Source organism: Carica papaya, chromosome 2 (assembly GCF_054855325.1).
Source record: "Carica papaya isolate Zhongbai chromosome 2, ASM5485532v1, whole genome shotgun sequence".
Taxonomy (NCBI): Eukaryota; Viridiplantae; Streptophyta; class Magnoliopsida; order Brassicales; family Caricaceae; genus Carica; species Carica papaya.
The window spans coordinates 15,199,968-15,219,851 of record NC_142310.1 but is presented as its reverse complement, the minus strand read 5'-3'; the positions used below and the strand labels follow the sequence as shown (position 1 = coordinate 15,219,851).

Here is a 19,884-nt window from a genome sequence, read left to right as displayed (position 1 = left end):
GGAAACAATTTGTTTAATCTCCATCCAAGAAAATGTTTCAAGCTAATATTAATCCTAAATCAACATATCATCTTTACATTAAGATCCTATGATACCCGAATCAATGCTCAAAAGCTTTAACCCCCAAATAAAATGAAAAATAATCCACTGTTGTCATTACCTTTATACATTTAATTTGTTCAGATAGGGAAGTTGAGCTACAAATTGAAGTTACCTACCCATGTGTGAAAGCAACTTCAGAATCTTATATTACGTAAGTCTTTTAGGAGTTCTTCTGACCACGCTTTCTTTTTGGATTAGTCCTTATCATGCAAGAGAAGGCTTTGGCAAGCTTAAAATCCTCTTCAGTTATCATAATTTTAGCTGCACTTGTATCTGCAAGTAGAAGCTTAGCCACAAGGTATCCAACAATTGACCATGTCTAGAATAACTGTGATTGCTTCCCGATGAACCTTCCTCTTTTTGTGTCATAGTATTAAGGCCATTTGTCTCTTGATTTGCGTCTTTCAATAACTTAAATAGCTCTTGCAGGGATTTCTGGTCTTTTCATCTTTATGGATGCAATAGTAAGCTACAAAAAGTCCATTTCTAAAATCCTAAGTCGCACTGCCAACATTCCTTCATTATTGCTTTATTTTATAAAGCATCCACAAGGTGCCATATCCTATTAGATTCAATCATGACAACTCAGGAAACTTAAACCTAAATATAACTTCTACAAAGGGTTCTTTGGAGCAATGAATAAAACATTAGTAGCAGAGAGAATATTTAAGAATAACAAACTAACCTACCATAGTAGAGTTGGCCAAGAACCACCATTATGGTAAGACCAAGGCCTGTATTAGAAGGAAACATAGTGAGAAATATTAAAGATAATGAAGAAATAGATCATATATAAATAATACAAGAGTAGATATCTTACGTGTCCTTGGAATCACTACCAGTGATTATTTGCCACTCCTGACTTCCAAGAGGGGGATAACATAGCTTGAATGGCATGTCTGCTACCAAATCTGCCCATTTCACTTTAATAAGATCAAGTATGGCATGTGACTGATCAACTGTTGCCAGACTGCTTACAATAAACCATATGTGTTACCTGTAAGTTTCCAATTAGATAACCTCCTTTATTAGGCATTCATTCCACCAACCAAGGAGAAATTTCATCTAGGTAAATGTTGAACTTATTAACTACATCATATGAGTACTCGTAAGTCTTGTAACGATAAATCTCATTAAGTTTTCACAAATCAATCCAATAATACTCCTTGATGTGGAATGAAAGAGCAAGTAGGTGATTATTTAGTGCCCAGATAAGATCAGCTGATCCATCTTTTGGAGCAAGCATTTCCTGTGCACAGAGTAAGGTAAAATAAAATATTGCCTGTAAGAAAAGAAAAAGGATTAACTGGAGATACCACAAGAAAAGAAGGTAAGCAAATAAGATCTCTTAGTTATAAACTCATAAATTTAAATAATAGCTGATTCATGTAGGTTAGTGAGTCAAATCACAATCTGTTGTTTCCACCAACATGTTACAAACATACTTAATGCACAATCCAGATCTCCATAGTGTCAAACATGTAAGCTATGAACTATCTTAAAAAATATAAGCTATAAACTACACAATCTCCATCATTTTAAGAAGTTGCACCATTCGAAAGTAACCAAAAATACAATGAATAATAATACTAATAGTTGAATATTTTTTGAATTGATCAGACTAGAATCATGTGCTTATTGCACCTGCCAGAAACTCACTTGAGATGCACCAAGATATGATATCAATTTAACTCAAGCTTGTCAACTACTTAATCCTTGCTTTATTTTCAAATTTCCACTATTGTTTCCCAAATTGATTTAGTTTTATAATTTCACTTCCAGCATAGTTGCTGCAAAAAGCCACTATTACACCATGTGCAGAATTATTCTGTACAACCACTCTTTTGGTACGAAAGTCACAAGCTCCAATAAATCAAAAATTGAATACTAAATGTCCATTACCATTTCAAATGAACCATAAAGGCAATTTTTTCTTTGCTTGAAATAAACAATTGACGAGCATATATGGTTATTCAAATAACTGTTAGAATAAAAAACGAATATGCCCTAATGATTCCTTCATTCCACATAATAGAGTTAATTACCTCCCATTTTTACTCAGAGGGTTAGGTTTTGAAACTTACAAATGTAAATAAAATGTAAATAGGAAATGACTTGGTCTAGTACTAAGTCAGTGTTGGATGACCATCTTCTCCATTTACTTTGTTTAATTGCAAAAGGTATTATTTCCAGCAGTGAGACCTTTTTTCACCATAGATAAGTTATTGTTGTTTCTCTCAATAATCTGTCGATTGGCATGTAAAGTTGACCAATGGATATGGTGGATGGCGTGACATCGTTGTCAATTGCAGAGGAGGAGGATGGGGGCTGGGACTTAACTAAACTTGTCCCTTAATAGCAAGAGTGGTATGACCTCTGTTTGGTAGGAAGACTCTTGACGAAAGCGGCTATAAAGTTTGAATCGATGAAGAATACACTGGCAGATCTGTGGAGGCCCATAGGGGGAGTAAATATTATAAATCTTATCTGTGGCCATTACTTATACAAATTGTTTTGCAAAGTGGATTTACAAAGAATGCTTAATAGAGGGCCATGGTTGGATGCACGAATAGTTGGATGCACGAATAGTTGGATGCATGAATAGTTCTATGGTGATCTCCAGCCGAAACGTAGTAGTTTGTTACTGGTTTTGGTGGTGCGTTTCGGTTCTAGTAGCCGCACATGAGGCGAGTAGCACTCCGGCAGCGGCGCATGGTGAACTGGTAGCACACACATGGTGACACAGGGTGACTCTAGAGAGTGGGATTGCATGCCCAAGGTAAAACTAGTTTTATTGGGTTTGTTTCTAAAAATTTCTCATCGTTTACTACGCATGTTATATATTTATGAATGAGGAAATTAATCAAGTGACAATGGAGATTTAGAGGAGAGCGTAGACTCAAGTCAATAAGGATTCTGACACTTTTTCTGACTCGACTGTAGGTAAGGGATTGGGTTAGTTTATTTTAGAGGCCCCCATGTTTTTATGAAACCTTATTTTTTGTTGAGATGACTTGTTTATAGACTTTATGAACTTTTCATGTTTTCCACTACGAGTTTTATGAACTCATCATATTCGCATGTGCATAATTGCATATGATTGGAAACCTACATGATGTTGTGTATGATGTATAATTTTGTATTCACAGTTACTTGTATGTATATGCAGATTTTATTCATGCTAGTTATCGAGTTATAAATGTGTGTGACGTATATATATATATAAATGTATAATTATAAGTTGTGCCACGTGTGTATGTATGAGTGAACAATTTGTATGTGTCTGCTTATGGAATATATATGCCTTGTGTGAACATACAAGTGTACTTATGTTTATGTATTGCGTGTTTGTATATATACTTATTTGAGTCCATAACTGTGCATATAAAGTGTATGTATTGTGCTTATTATGTAGGCTTTTTGATGCATAATATATATGATATATAAGTAGGTGCATGTCTAAGTAGGTCATCTAATAGCAAACCTAATCACTAAAAGAATAACAAAAGAATCTTTAAAAGACGAAAAAATTTGTTTAACCGGTATCACCAAGGGGTGTGTGTGTGTGTGTAGCCTTTTGGCATGTGACTGTGGTGAACCCTACCCGTGGATACGGCTTCAGCCAGACAAGGCGAAGTGATAAGAACTGGAAACTGTATACTGTGTACTGCAAACTATATACTGTGAATTGAACTGTAATGTATTCACGTGGTAGAGGGAATCCTTACTGTCCTCGTTGATGCCGACAGAAATGACATCGCGTAGTGAAACTATTCTTAATAAAATATGAGCTGATAGGAAGTCATGAGTGAAGTTTACGATACTAAAATACTTAATTGATATCTACTGAACTGCTTACTACTTAAATTATGATACTAAATACCAAATTATGTTATTTATGAAATTGTTATGCCCTGAGTTATGATACTGAAATAAAAAATTCTGAATGTTTACTAAATGAACTGATTTAGAAGATTTGGTGATTGAGTGTGTGCATGTCTTTATTATGGGCACTGCTCCTTTTCCTTAGTGAGTCCGTGAAGCTCACCCCAATTCACACCCCCAATGCAGATTAGTCAAGATTAAGAGTAAGTTCAAGGTCGAAGGAAGACTTTGAAGAATCTTTAGTAATAGTAAGAGTTCATCTTATAAAGTCAGTTAATTATATGATATCGATGTAATGTAAAGAATCTTGTAAACCTTATGTCTTGTAATTCTGTATAGGGATGATTGAATCTTAGGTTTTTGTTTATTACTGCGTAAATTTTATCAGGCTATATGTGTGGATTAATGCTCATTTCTCCATGGAGAAAACGGGTCGTTACAATTGGTATCAGAGTTCACGTTCCTCGGAACCATCCCTTATATCATGAGGTTTAGGATTCCTATAAGGTTTAAAGTCAAAAGAAATTAGATAATACACACCTTATGAGATGTTTTGGAACTTCCTCCAAAACATCCGCGGATGTGAAGTAGGATTATAGTCCCAAAAGCCTGAAAGGATAGAAGTTACAAGAGTTAGAATATGATGAATCTAGAGATCCAAGAAGTAGGGCTTCACTCCAAAGCTAACTGAAGATGGTGAATAAGAAATAACCATAATCTATCATATTACATAAAACTATAGAAAGCTTAAGTACTACCAAAGGAGATTACTTAGTAGGAGCAAGTAGATAAATTTTTGGGGAAGACTACAAATTTCCCTGAAGTCGGGAAATGAGTTTTAAAATAGGAAGATTCCCTAAAGTGAGAAAAAAATCCCTCGAATGGGAAAACGACCTTTGGTGGGAGAGAATTCTCCTAAGTGGAAGAAAACCCCCCAAGTAAGTGGGTTTTGGAAAGTCCTTTTATATAATCAGATAATTATTGTAATATTCTAAAGGGTTGAATGATAAAAATCTTCTCTCATCCTTGATGCATCCAATATAACGTTATTTCTTTTAAGATAAAATCATTATTCATTAACAATAAAAACCATCATGCTCAAGTAAATGACCAAAACCATCATGCTTAAGTGAAGCAAAAACTGAGGAGGTTCATGAACAATTATCTATCTTTCAGAAGTCCTTATTCATCTCTAGCTAAGCTATGCATTATTCTTATTATACTTTTGAATCCAACTAGAAAGAAACAAAATACAAAATGAAAGCTTAAACATCCTCAAGTATAAACCTAAACTCATAAAAATATTCATGAAATATAAAATTTATACTTGGTACAAAATTTACCATATAATTAAGTAAAACAAAATCTATACTAAATTAGATTTTAGGACAAAAAATTTGTATCATAGTGCAACACTAAGAAAAAAAAGAAAAGATTAAAACCTTAAGATTTAGATGAAACACCGTAGTTTTAGAGCTTTATGAAGACTTAATACAAGCTCAAAACTTCATAGTTGTCTTAAGAAAGGTCTACAATGTGAGAACAGTTTTAAAACCCTACACAACCTTTTAGCAAAGCTATCTTGTAACCTCATAGGTATCTCAAAATATCTCTACAAGCCAAAAGTTTCCTTATCCTCAACTACACTTGAACCTTAACATTGTTTATCCCAAATTAGGTGAGTAGTAATGAAGCACTACACAAGGACCAATGAGTTTCCTTTCTTGATGTTATCATGACCATGATGCAATACATTTTGGTTTTATCAAAGAAATACCTTAAAAAGAGTATTACTACCTCTTATCCAACATATTAGAGAAATTAATATTACTTTTAGACTGTTAAGTAAAGATATTAATTGAGAACAATTGAAAATGCTATATGTAACACCCACTAATTTTATAATATTTATTATTATTATTTTTAATTTTTAATTTTTTTTATTTAGTTTATTTTATAATTTTTGAATTTTAATTGATTTATTTAATTTAATTTAATTTAATAAAAATAAAAATAATAATAATGATAAAATTGGGTAAAAATATTATTTGGATTTAATTAAAATTGATTTTGGGAAAAATGGGTGAAAATTTGGATTCTGGGGGTATTTTTAAAAAGAAAATCGGAAACCGGGGGTCAAAACGCAATTTAAAAAAATTGTGCCCCGTCAGCGCCACGTCAGCAGCCCCGTCAGCGGCCCAGTCAACAGCCCTGGCCAACCAGGACCTGCCGCGTGGCAAGGCCACGTCGACCCAGGAACGGGGCACGTGGGCAATCCGCGTGCACGCGATCGGACGGCCCAGATGCGTCCCCGCGCGCACGGACGGCCCAAATCAAGCGTGCGCACGGACGGCCCAGATGCACGTGCACAGACGGCCCAGATGCACGTGCACGGACGGCCCAGATTCAATCAAGTATAGACGGTCCAGATTTAATCGCGATGGACGGCCTAGATTTAATCCAAATTAAATCGCGATCGAACGACCCAGATTAAATCAAGATGGACGGCTGTGATTAAAAGGCAAAGGGTATAAATAAACCCCCCACACCTGACCACAAAAACCCTAGCCGCCATCCCTCGTCGGAGAAGACGAACCAGACGCCGAAGGAGCCGGCCGCCGCCACCCGCTGCCGCACCGGGGAGTTTTCCGACCGCCGATCGAGGTAAATTTCATACCCCCAGCTCATTTTTCAATGCTGAGTTCGCCTGTGGCCAAATCGGAGTTAAACTCCTGGCCAAACGGCCGAAAAACACAGCTGAAACTCAGCGGCGCAGCCGCGCCCCTCCTCGATTTTTGCCTCCGATGAGGCCCTTCCCGGCCTCCGTTTGATACAATTTTTATATCACCGTGATCACCATTTTTTTTCTCTATAGGTTGATCGGAGCCAAATCACCAAAACACGAAACTCACCGGAGAGCCGCCGCACCCGAGAGCACCGCCGCCGGTAAGCTTTAGTTTTTCGTAATTTTTTGGCCCCCCGAGGGCCCTAGGGTTGTTTTATCACAGGGACCGATGTAAGTGTGGCCGAATTCGGCCGAAAATTGCCAACCCAAGGCGAATCGCCGCTACTTGCAGATGCGCCGTCGCCGGAGCACGGAGGAGCCGCCGTGCCGGAATTGCGATATTGGCTGAAAGGGGCCCCGGGTCTAATTTGTGATTTTTTAGGACACGTGCAGGTACCAGTAGTGCGTTTCAGTTCCCTGGAAAAAATTCAGGAAAAATTAGGGACAGCCTGTAGGCGCACTGTAGAGCCGTATTCAAACCCCGAAAACAAGTAAGGATTCCTCACCCTATTTCCTATCACGGTATTAAAGTTCAGTAAATGATAAAATGGTATTTCATGAATCAATAGATGTGTGAAATTATTTAAGGTTGCTAATGGAGCCCGAGTCTGGTGTATTTGTCGGTCAATTTTTGTTTGTTCCATTTTACAGTTTTAAATGCAGTATGATGTCTGATGTTTCCATTTCATAGTTTCGTGTACAAACATCACTGTTTTATTGATTATGGGTTGAATGACTGAGAACCCGATGTTGTGTGTTGTTCTGTGTTGGCATAAATTACTGGTTTGCTAGTTTGTGTGTGATTTAATGATGCTGACTGAGGAAAAAGGGAATAAAAGGTAATGTAAATTGATAATTGTATAATGTGGTCAGCCTGACTAGATATCCTGGGAGATGGTGGACGGACCGGGTCCGTAGGGAACCCTACCGGGATTGTGGTCTCTCATACCGGACGGGGTATGGAGACCTTATGTGTTTTGGCGCCCATACTGGACGGGGTATGGGGACGGCTCGTTTCACCCTCATACTGGACGGGGTATTGAGGTTTATAGTTTTGGCGCCCATACCGGACGGGGTATGAGGACGGCCCTGGAATCTGATTACAATTGTTAAGGGTTCACGGGTAGCGGGACCCCTATGGATCCCCATGGATACTAGTAGGCTGGTAAATGAGGAAAAATATGTTGTTTAATGATTGAGATGCAAAGGCGTGGTAAGTATTATGTTATACAGTTCATATGATTTCATGATGATGACAATGTTATTGCTTTCGTATGTTGTTTTATGAACTTCACCGAGGTAAGTGGACAGTAAAGGATTTTATTATTGATAAAAGAATTTGTTGTAAATTATGCTCCATTGGTCTTTTTGTGTTTTCTACCCAACTTTACCTCCGTGGCGGTGAGATAGTGTGATATCTTTACTAGGCTGGTGTAGGTCATTCCTTATTTAACCATTTCAGACCAGGAAGACATTGTTCCCGAGCCCGTTCCGCAAGAAGACGGCGAAGGGGACGCCTAAAGACTCCGTAGTGATATTTACAGTTATTATTTTCGAGTATCTCTTTTAGTTAGTTCGCTTTTTTATACTTTGAGCACGTTTTTGGTTTTAGTATAAGGGATGTTAATCAAAATTTCTATTACGCTTCCGCATTTGACCTTTTTAATACACATATTTAATTTTAAAATTCTGGGGCCGTTACACTATATCATTTGTTAGATAAAATGATCTTGTAAATCCTTAATTATATATTTTTATAAATATTGAACCTTTCAACATGAATTTCATTAAAATTTCTTGCCCCAATATATAAATTACTTAAATCTCACTTAAGTTTGGTTATTAAAATTTGATATACATAAAAAAAGCATATATCATGTAAATTAAAGAATAAATTTTTGCTTCCTAGTAATACTCTATTGAACTCTCTATAGTACTATCAAATGCAACAAACTCCTTACAAGATACAAGAGATGGAAAATGGTGATTTTATACATTTCAAAAGTTGGGAATTAAGCCCATTAAAAAATTGATGTTTTTTTATTACCGTTGCACCCATTGTGGACCTTTTTTTCCTGGTAGGGTCCTTGATTAAAGTCGCGTGGTCAAATCCTTTGCTGGCTCCAAAACCATAGTTTCTTTGGGAAACTCAAGTGCACGAGCCACAATATCCGCTAGGGGCAACTTCTAGTAAACTCCCTTACACAGTGTCATCCCATATAACATTTTGAATATGAATATCCCTAGTGTCCACCAATCAACCGTGTTTTTATGCCTTTCACCAGACACAATTTCTGGTGCAAAGTACTCATGGGTCCCAACAAAAGACATTCATTGGACATTGATTGACTCTGTGATGACTTCCACAATGGTGTGATATGTTGACTTTTTTTCTATTTGTGTTGGCTAGGGTGTAAGCAGGAGGCTACTGTAGGTGCGATATAATTGGGTAAAACGCATGATGAATTTGAAAAGTTGGGTTGCTCATCAAGATAACATTTTTTGTGTGATTGATGATGCATTTTGATCAGAAATTATATGGATCGTTGATGTGGAATTATCGTCTTTTTGTGAGAGATTAAAGTCAGTCAATGAAATGTGGCATCGAATCTTAATAACACATTTTTGGGCTTTAAATCACAATAAACTATCCTCATCATGTGTAAGTATTCTATGGCCACTGTGACTTCAGATGCATAACACTTGTGTAAAAAAGAGAAGATCACAAATCTTTTAAAAGAATAAATAAATGAATAAATTTAAATGACTTTGAAATATATAAAATTGAGTTTGATAAGCTTTGCGAATAGCTTGTTGAAAATTTTAATACTTTATTCTATTTAATAGATTTAAGAATATGTTTAATATATTATTGAAATATAACTTTCTCTTTAATATTAACCAAATTAGTAAAAATATATAATACATTTAATTTATTAATAAATAAACATGTTCATGAACTTGTGAACCAAATTTGTTCATATTTGAATTTGGCTCTTATACTTTAACATTTTGGGACCATATGAAAAGAAGATTTTATTAATTAATAAAGATAAAAATGAGGATTGTATCTATATATATATGCATAAATATGAGAGAATCAAGAAAGTGCAAAGGGGAAAGGTTAGAAACTTCAAAGAAGATACTTATAATGTGGAATTATATAAATATATTGATACAATATCATCCTGTTCGAGCTAAATAAATTAAAATTTTTTAAAAAAATTCTAATTACAAACTGATATGGGAGAAATTTGTTTTATTAACTTCATTAACTATAAATTTTATAAATGATTATTACTTGATGATTATTTATCAATTTTCAATTAAAAATACTTTTAAAATTAAAATTATATAGTTTCTAAAATTAACACCTCAACAAAAGAAATTGCAAGATTATCAAACCTAGTTAATGTAAATATAAGTGTTGTATCATATTTGTATTTTATAGCTTGCAAATCCATCATATTTCCTGCTTGGTTCATATCTCAAAAGGAAAAATAATTTACTCTATAATTAAGAAAGGTCTCACTAGGAACATAATTGCAAGATAATTAATGAAAATGCCACAAAGGAACCAAAAGTGAAACCCCACTAAGCTTATATTTATTTATTTTACATACCCTAAATCTTACGTGTATACTAAAATTGCACAATTCAAATTAGAATTGAAAAAGTTTTGAATTTTCAAAAACCTATGGTTTCAGAAAATTGTGAACACTACAACACTAGAGTTTTTTGCCATTTTGTATTTTTTGCCTAAATTTTGTCTATAAAACTAGTTTATCCATGTATATTATAAACTTATCATAAATACAAAGATTGCATAATTTTGGAGTAGAATTAAAGAACTTACAAATTCTAAAAATAAGGTACTGTTGTAAAATGTACTTAACATGCATTAACTTTTTTGCCACATTTTTTTATTTCTTTGGCAAATTTTTGGCTACCAAACTATTTTATTTACATTGTAAGCATTTCATAATACTAAAACTATATGATTACCATTAGAATTGAAGACTACATGAATTTTCAAAAATTGAATGGTGTAACTGAATGTGATTAGCAAGTAGTAATATTTCAGTCATATTTTTTTTTTTTAGCTAATGTTTCATCATCAAACTATTTCCATGTCTTTTACCAGACATAATTTCTAGTGCTAAGTACTTGTGGGTCCCAACAATGTGATGATTTCCATAGCCACACAATGTGTTGCCTTTTTTTGTTTGTGTTGACTAGGATGTAAGTAGGAGGCTATTGTAGGTGTGATACAATTGAGTAAAATGCATGATGAATTAGAAAAGTTGGATTGATCATTATGATAACAACTTGTATTTATGATCGATGATACATTTTAATTGGAAATTATATGTGTCTTTGATGTGGTATTATTGCCTTTTAGTGAGAGATGAAGGTCAGTCAAGTTATTGTGGCTGTTGAATCTTAGTAATACGTTTTTGGGATTCAAATCATGGTAAACTATCCCTATCATGTGTAGGTATTCTAAGGCTACTATGACTTCAGATGCATAAAACTTGTGCAAGAAAGAGAATGTCACAAATCTTTAAAAAAGAAAATAAATGATTAAATTTAAATAAGTGCGAAATATATAAAATTGAGTTTGATAAATTATGCAAATAGCTTATTGAAAATTTTAATATTTTATTTTATTTAATATATTTAAGAATATATTTAATATACTATTGAAATATAATTATTTCTTATAACATTACAGCCAACCCGAGGCAGAGCGCCGCTGGTCGTAGGTACTGTAAGCGCGTTTCAGTTCCCGAAGAAAAATTCAGGGAACCCAGGGACCGCCTGTAGGTGCAGTAACCGTCTAGTTTTCGGCGTCGAATCAAGTAAGGACCCCTCACCCTATTTCCTATCATGGAATTAAAGTTCAAATAAATAATAATACGGTTCTTTTGTACAAATTAAATGGATGTGATTGATTAATTACGGATTGCTAATAGAGCTCAAATCAGATATTATTTTCTGTCAGTTACTGTTGATTTATTGTACAGTATAAAAGCATGATGATATCTGGTTTATATATTGTATGGTTTAAATGCATGTATTACTGTCTTACTTGGCTACTGTTTGATTTTGGGAATCTAAGATATGATTGCATTGTTGGATGCATGTTACTTATTTATGTATTTATGTTTGATTTGGTGACGGAGACTAAGGACAAACAGGAATGAGATGTGATCTGATAAATGGATAAGATGACAGCCTCGCTAGATATCCTGGGAGATAGTGGACGGACCGGGTTCATAGAAAATCCTACCGTGAACGTTGTCTCATACCGGACAGGGTATGGAGACTTGGTCATTTGGCGCTCATACCGGACGGGGTATGAGAACGGCCTGCTTCACCCTCATATCAGACGGGGTATTAAGGTTTAATGTCTTGGTGCCCATACCGGACGGGGTATGGGGACGGCCCTAGAATCAAGATTGTTAAGGAAAATAGTTCACGTGTAGTGGGGACACCCCTATAGATCCCCATGGATACTAGTAGGCTGGTAAAATGAGAAACGGTGATAATTAGTTATTGTTAATGAATACGAATTTATGATATGTTCTATGTAACTGATTTTGCTTGAAATTGTGATCTGTATGATATTATTGCTTCTATAAATTGTTTACATAAATTCTCTAATGGTAAGAAAAAGGGTAAATGGTTTTATTTTAAATAAATATATTGGTTTAAATCAACTGCTCCATTGGTTGTTTGGATTTTCTACCAACCTTTGCTTCTGTGACGACGATATAGTGTGATGTCCTTGCTGGGCTAGTATAGCTCACTCCTTATTTAACCATTTCAGATTAAGAGGACCTGGTTCTCGAGCCCGATCCGTAAGAAGGCTACGAGTAGATGTTAGATACTTTATAGTTTCTTCTATTTTTTCTATTTTTCGTATTTCTTTCAGAGAATTTATTTCGTGATGTTTGTTAGTACTTTTGAGTTATCGTGTAATGGATATTAACCTTAACTTTTATTTCGCTTCCGCACTCAAATTAATATATGCATTTTCTTTTTAAATTTTCAGGATCGTTACATGAAAAGTTGCTAGGTAATATGCGAAAAATAGAGGAATTCATATGTCCATTTCGTGCCCACCTTATCTATTTCTCTATTTGAAAAAAAAAATTTGTTTAACTTTTGGATCAACAAAAAGGAGTGCAAAAAAAATTTAAAAATAAAATAGTTCATCCTTGTCTTAAAACCTAAAGAAAATGGATTCTACTTAGTTGCAAGATCCTAAAGCTTTTATTTTTGTGTTGGTTGCATTTCATTGTAGTCACCATCAATCGTCTCTCATTATTTACTGAAGTGTCGGTTCTCATAATTGGTCATCAAATACTATATTTTAAACAATAAATATACATCATTCGATTCACTTATTTATTATAATATTAAATAATTCATTCAAATTAGGTTCTATTTTATTATTTAATTGAACTATAAATTTAGTGGTATTTGTTTTTAATACTGAATCAACTTATACAATGGAAGTCAATATAATAGCATCCAATAAAACATTATTTCTTTTAAGATAAAATCATTATTAATTAACAATAAGAACCATCATCCTCAAGTAAATGACCAAAACCATCATGCTCAGGTAAGTGAAGCAAAAATTGAGGAGGTTCATGAACAATTATTTATCTTTTAGAAGTCCTTTCTCATCTCTAACTAAGCCATGTATTATTCTTATTATACTTTTGAATCCAACTAAGAAAAAAAAAATAAAATGCAAAACGAAAACTTAAACATCCTCAAGTAATAACCTAAACTCAGAAAAATATTCATGATGTATAAAATTTACACTTGGTACAAAATTTACCATATAACTAAGTAAAACAAAAATCTATACTAAATTAAATGCATAAAAACTGTGCAAGGAGGAGAAGGTCACAAATCTTTTAAAAAAATACATAAATGAATAAATTTAAATATGTTCAAAATATATAAAATTGAGTTTGATCAGTTATGCGAATAGCTTGTTGAAAATTTTAATACTTTATTCTATTTAATATATTTAAAAATATGTTTAATATACTATTAAAATATAATTATCTCTTGTAATATTATCTAGATTAGTAAAAATATATAATATATATAATTTATTAATATATAAACAAGTCCATGAACTTTTAATCCAAATTCCTTCATATTTGAATTTGGCTCGTTTACTTTTAACATTTGTGGACCATATTAAAATATGAAAAGAAGATTTTATTAATTAACAAAGATGAAAATGAAGATGCTATCTATATATACATATATATATATATATATTTATGCAGAAATATGATAGAATCAAGAAGGTGCAAAGGGAAAAGATTAGAAACTTCAAAGAAGATACTTATAATTGAGAAATATATCAATATATAATGTGTGTGTGTACATATATATATATATAACCTTCTCAATTTATGAATATGTATATGTGTGTGCCTGTGTATATAGATAAAATATGTACGTATATTTACCATACTAATTGCGTTGAATATTGTAATAATAAATTAACAATTTATATAATCATATAATATTTTTTATAGATATAAATAATTAATGCTGTTGTATGTACGTACCAAGCAGTAGCTTCGTTGAAGCGTTTATCCGACTGCCTTTGACGAAGGACGTGAAGATCGCTGCTGGGACAGAACTCAGTGAGTAAACATGACCACCGATCACAAATGAATTTCATACTTATTGGTGACACATATGATTTATGCCAAATATGATTGCCCATACACCATCATATATATGAATTATATGTTTATATATATATATATACACATATATGTCAAGGCATCTGATGAAAAGAGTAAGGAAGGGTAAACTTTCATACATAATTAATAACGTCATAAATAATATCAATTAGTGAATATAGTTCGTATTTATTTTTTATTATACATATTATTTACATATTTTTTTACTGAATTTTTTTAAAACTTTTTAAATTTTTTTTAAAAAGGTGCATAAACAGTGAATGCAACCAAACATGAATTCCCAGTAATAAAGGAAAAAATAAAAACCTTTCTTGATGTAATATTCTATTTTATATATTTTATAAAATTTATTTTTATATATATTTTTTTCTCTTATAAATTTTGTAAAATTTTTAATTAATTTTAAATTTACAGACTTATACAATATAAAATATTCTATATTTTAATAAAAGTTGAACTCATAAATTTTAAATAGAACATAAGAGTTTTATCTACGATCATATTATTATAATTCATTATAATTATCAATAGCTATAATTATGCACTAGGCAAAACAGATTTTTAATGAAGTAAAACTCATGCTCTATAAGTATGCAAATTTAAATTCAGTTAAAATTTTTACAAAGTCCAAAAGAAAAAAGATATGAATAAAAATTTAATTTTATAGAATATATAAAATAAAATATTACCTTAAGAAGGATTTTCATGTTTTCCTTCACTAATGAGAATTCATGTTTGATTGCATCTAATGCTTCCATGCACTTTTTTATTTAAAAAAAAGAAATTTTAAAAAAAGAATACTCAGTAAAGAGATATATTAGTAACATCTGCAATAAAAAATAAGTATAAAATTCATTTATTATATGAATATATAAAGACTATTAATTGATTTATGACACAATTGTATATAAAAGCTTATCCTTTCTTACTCTTTTCATCAAATGCCTTGATGAATTCCTCATATTTCAATGCTATTTGACAAGCGCAAAGGCTGCAATTAATATCAGCTAATTATTTTTTAGAAAATAAAAATTTAGTACATCTATTAATTAAGTGATATGCATCAATCATAACACAATACAAATAATCTCCAAGTAAGAATACACATTAAAATATAGTTTGACTCGAGATTAATCAAGTGATATAAATTAATTACAATACAATAAAATAACTTTTAAATGATGATAAACATAAAAATAAAATCTGACTCAAACTTATAATCTTTTGTAAAAGAAAAAACACATCAAGTATTAAACTAATTATTTAATTAATTAAGTACACACACATATAGTTAATTAAATTAATAATTATTTATCTTTTGGGTAGAAATCTAAGTACTTTTATCCTTATCTATAAGAGTATGAGTTCAAATTAGACTATATATCTGATGACATATCATTTATTATTAAAATGTATGAATTTTTACTTGCAAAAATTGTAGTTGAGAAGTTTTATTATCAAATATATATTATAAGATCAATAATAACATACATAAATACTCCAAATTAAAGAATTTTGAGCTGTGATGATTAGTATTACTTCTATACCTTAAGGAGGTTCCTTTAGTCTTGATGCAAAATGCACAAATCTTGAGAAAATCTGCATCACATACTTTGTCCTTGCAAATTAAGAGAAGAAACCAAATAACTAAAACCCATCAATTAATCAACTATGGTTAATAACTACTCAAATCTATATTGAGATATATATTATGTACACATACAAAGTTTTATCCATCTCTGATAAGGTGATTTCATATTCAACCACGAAAGTGGAAAACAGGTCATAGAAATAATTAGGACTGCAACCATAATCTCCTTTCATTTCATGTGCTTCTATAAGAAAGTGATATACCATATCCTTTAGCAAAAATCGAACGCAAATCAATCAACAACATCGATATATATAAACGATCAGTAAACAAATAAGAGAAAAATAGATAAGATGTTAAGCACTAAACGTCTTGTTCTATCGAGTGGAGCATGTGGAGGAACTGTGTGCTTCGATCCTCGTATTCATTGGATAAGAGTTATAACAACCCATACGATAATAAGAAGTCAGGGTACCTAAGAATTTATATTCCCAGCACAAAAAATACAATAAACTTCTATCTCCAAATAAAAATAAGTACGTCCAAGCGTAGTATTCACATCCCTCTCTAGTGAGGGTTAACCATTACATCTATTTAAAATCAAGAAAACATCTAATTAGAGTTTGTGTAATTCATCCTTTCTTATACGTGCATCACACAGAACATTGTCTCTGTTCACATCCCAGAGTTTGTTTGTTCTGTTGTTAATCCCATTCCTACTTCCAAACAACATCACTTTCACCCTCACAAAAAACACTATCTCTACTCACCTAGATTTGCCTCCCAAAATTTTACATTTATTTTGTTTTCCTATCTTTTCTCACCAATACCACCATTTCCCAAATAGACATCAAGAGAATTAAATACAAAAGATAACAAAATAATAATTCCCAAACAGACATCAGATTCAGACCACTATTTTCCTATTTTTTTTATTTCCTATCTCTCTCTCGTTTTCATCCTTTAAATTTTTCTCCTATGGTTTTAGCATATCTCCTCTGTCCTCTTCTCATAGCTGTCCACAAGATAATTCCATCATTTCGTTTGATCTTCTGTTTATCTCCAAATCTCACTCTTCATTTTTTTTTTTGTTTTTACTCCTGGTTTTAATATAATTTCAAGATCAATACATTTCTACCCAAAAATATTTCAAAGAATTTAGACGATAAATTCTACTCAAGCAATGAGAGTCAAATTTCACTTACCTTTGTTCTCGGTGACGACATTAATTTGATTGACATATTTCTCCCTTGTTCCGCTTTCGATTCCACCGCTAGCTGATTAATCTGATTAAAGAAATCACACAAAAACTTCATCTTGGTTTACCCTGACTATGAATTTTCTTATTCTCCCTCTTCCCGTGCAACCCAACATCCTCTTTTAAAATGAAGGTGGAACCATCAGAACCGTTGAGGATGGCAGCGAAATCCCTAAATTAAATAGAGATTTCACTATAGTTTTGGATAATTGAGGCATAATCAATATTTTTACTTTTAATAATTAAGGTAGAAACTAATAATATCTGCTTAAATATAATTTTATATTTATATATTTACTTTTTAAAAACAAGATTTTTATCTCTTTAATTGCTTAAGTCGTAATCAAATATTTAAATTTTAAAGACTACTGAAGAAAAGAAATCTCTAAAATTTGACTTCTAATAAGCATTCAATTCTCTAAATTTAGATATTCTTTAAGTTTATTCTTATGATAGTTGTTTTACAGATAACATAATGAAAATAATTTTAAAAATCTAAAATATTTGATTACATAAGTTCAAAATAATAAAAATAAGATTTATGTCTCTTTAATTTTTAAATTTTAAAGACTGATGTAGAAAGAAATCTCTAAATTTTGACTCTTAGTAAGCATTGAATTCTCTATATTTAGATACTTTTTAAGTAGAATCTTGCAATAATTCTTTTAAAGATTACATACTTTAGAATGAAAAATAATATAACAACTCTAAAATATTTGATTACATAAATTTAAAAATAGATTATGACAATTATATTTTTTTCTTCTTTTTTGATGCTTTTGGCATTTTTTCAATCTTTCTTTAATGCTATGATTTATATTTATGATGCAATATTTAGATAGAAAATAATAAGATAGTTTGTTTTTTTATAAAATTAGCTCTATTAATTTCTTCACCACAATATAATTTCTTCATAATCTTATCCTTATATTTGTTATTGTGTTACAAAGTGATCAATTTTAGATGATCAGGAAATAAAAGAAGAGTTAGAAAATAAATGGTAGAAAGAGGAGGAAAAAGATAAGGAAATGAAATAGGAAAACAAGAGTTAGACTGGAAGCATTATAGAGGTAAGTTCTCTTTTTTTTCTCCTAATGCGTAACGTACAATTAGGTAGTAATTATAAAGTAGATTCATTATAAACAGTCATATTCTTCCTACGATTCCTAAGTTTCAGACCGCAAACTAACTCCAATTACATATTTGACTTTCTATGAAATTACCTCTTTACTCTAAATAACAGAAAAACATAAAAGTACAATCTAAATTAAATATGTCCAAAAGTATATATGTGTACTTACATTAAGTGATATTAAATCTATCTTGTTCATTCGATTCAATTTTTACTTTTTATGTATTTATTAATAATCCTTTGCATGTTGAATATATTCTATATTTTATTTTTGAACCACTTAGATTTTTAGCTTGAATTCATTGAATGAAATTTTATTTTATAATCCTTCATATATAAGAAGATCAATTAGAATTCAGCTCTCAAAAAACATAAATAAGAGAGTTTAAATATTAAAATTGTGATATATTTTTAAATTATAAAATATGGGAGAAATGTAGCAATTAAATTTCTTAAGAAAATGATGAAGCTTGTTTATAAATTAAAGCAAATGGGACAATTAGATACATATACAAATATTTTAACTTCTAATACTATAATACTATACTATATATATTTTTACAATATAGTTTCTCAATGAGTAGTGTAATTTGACCCACAACCTAAAAATTTCTATGTAATTTCTTCATTTACAAATTGAAAATACATACATATTTATGAGGTTAATTTCTATTGTTGTTGGAAATATATTTATTTTTTTATTTTTGATATTTCTTCATTTGTGTGAAAGCAGCTTTAGAATCTTATATTACATAAGTTTTTTAGGAGTTCTTCTGACCACACTTTCTCTTGGAGTTAGCACTTATCATGCAAGAAAAGGCAAGATAAGCTCAAAATCCTCTTCAGCTATTAGAATTTTAGCTGCACTTGGGTCTACATGTAGAAGCTTAGTGACAAGGTATCCAACAATTGACCATGTCTGGAATAACCGTGCTTGCTTCCTGATGAACCTTCCTCTTTTCGTCTCATAGTATTAAGGCCACTTGTCTCTTGATATTTGCCTTTCAACAACTTCAATAGCTCTTGCAGTGATTTTTAGTCTTTTCATCTTTATGGCTGCAATAGTAAGCTGTAAAAAGTCCATTTTTAAAATCTTAAGCCGCACTGCCAACATTCCTTCATTATTCCTTTATTTTATAAAACATAAACAAGGTGCCATATCCTATTGGATTCAAGCATGAACACTCAGGAAACGTCTACCTAAATATAACTTCGACAAAGGGTTCTTTGGAGTAATGAACAAATTAATAGCAGTAGAGAGAATATTTAAGCATAACAAACTAACCTGCCATAATAGAGTTTGCCAAGAACCACCATTGTGGTAAGACCAGGGCTAGCATCAAAAGGAAATGTAGTGAGAAATTTTGAAGATAATGAAGAAAT

General features: G+C 31.7%; 1 protein-coding gene and 1 pseudogene across 1 annotated transcript in view; both read right to left on the bottom strand.

Annotated features, from left to right (window-relative positions):
- Positions 1-19,884, bottom strand: part of LOC110817321 (large ribosomal subunit protein P2y-like) — a 51,524-nt gene that overhangs the window by 23,235 nt on the left and 8,405 nt on the right. The gene's annotated exons all lie outside the window — the stretch shown is intronic.
- On the bottom strand, positions 422-19,818 carry LOC148268799 (neutral/alkaline invertase 3, chloroplastic-like; annotated as a pseudogene).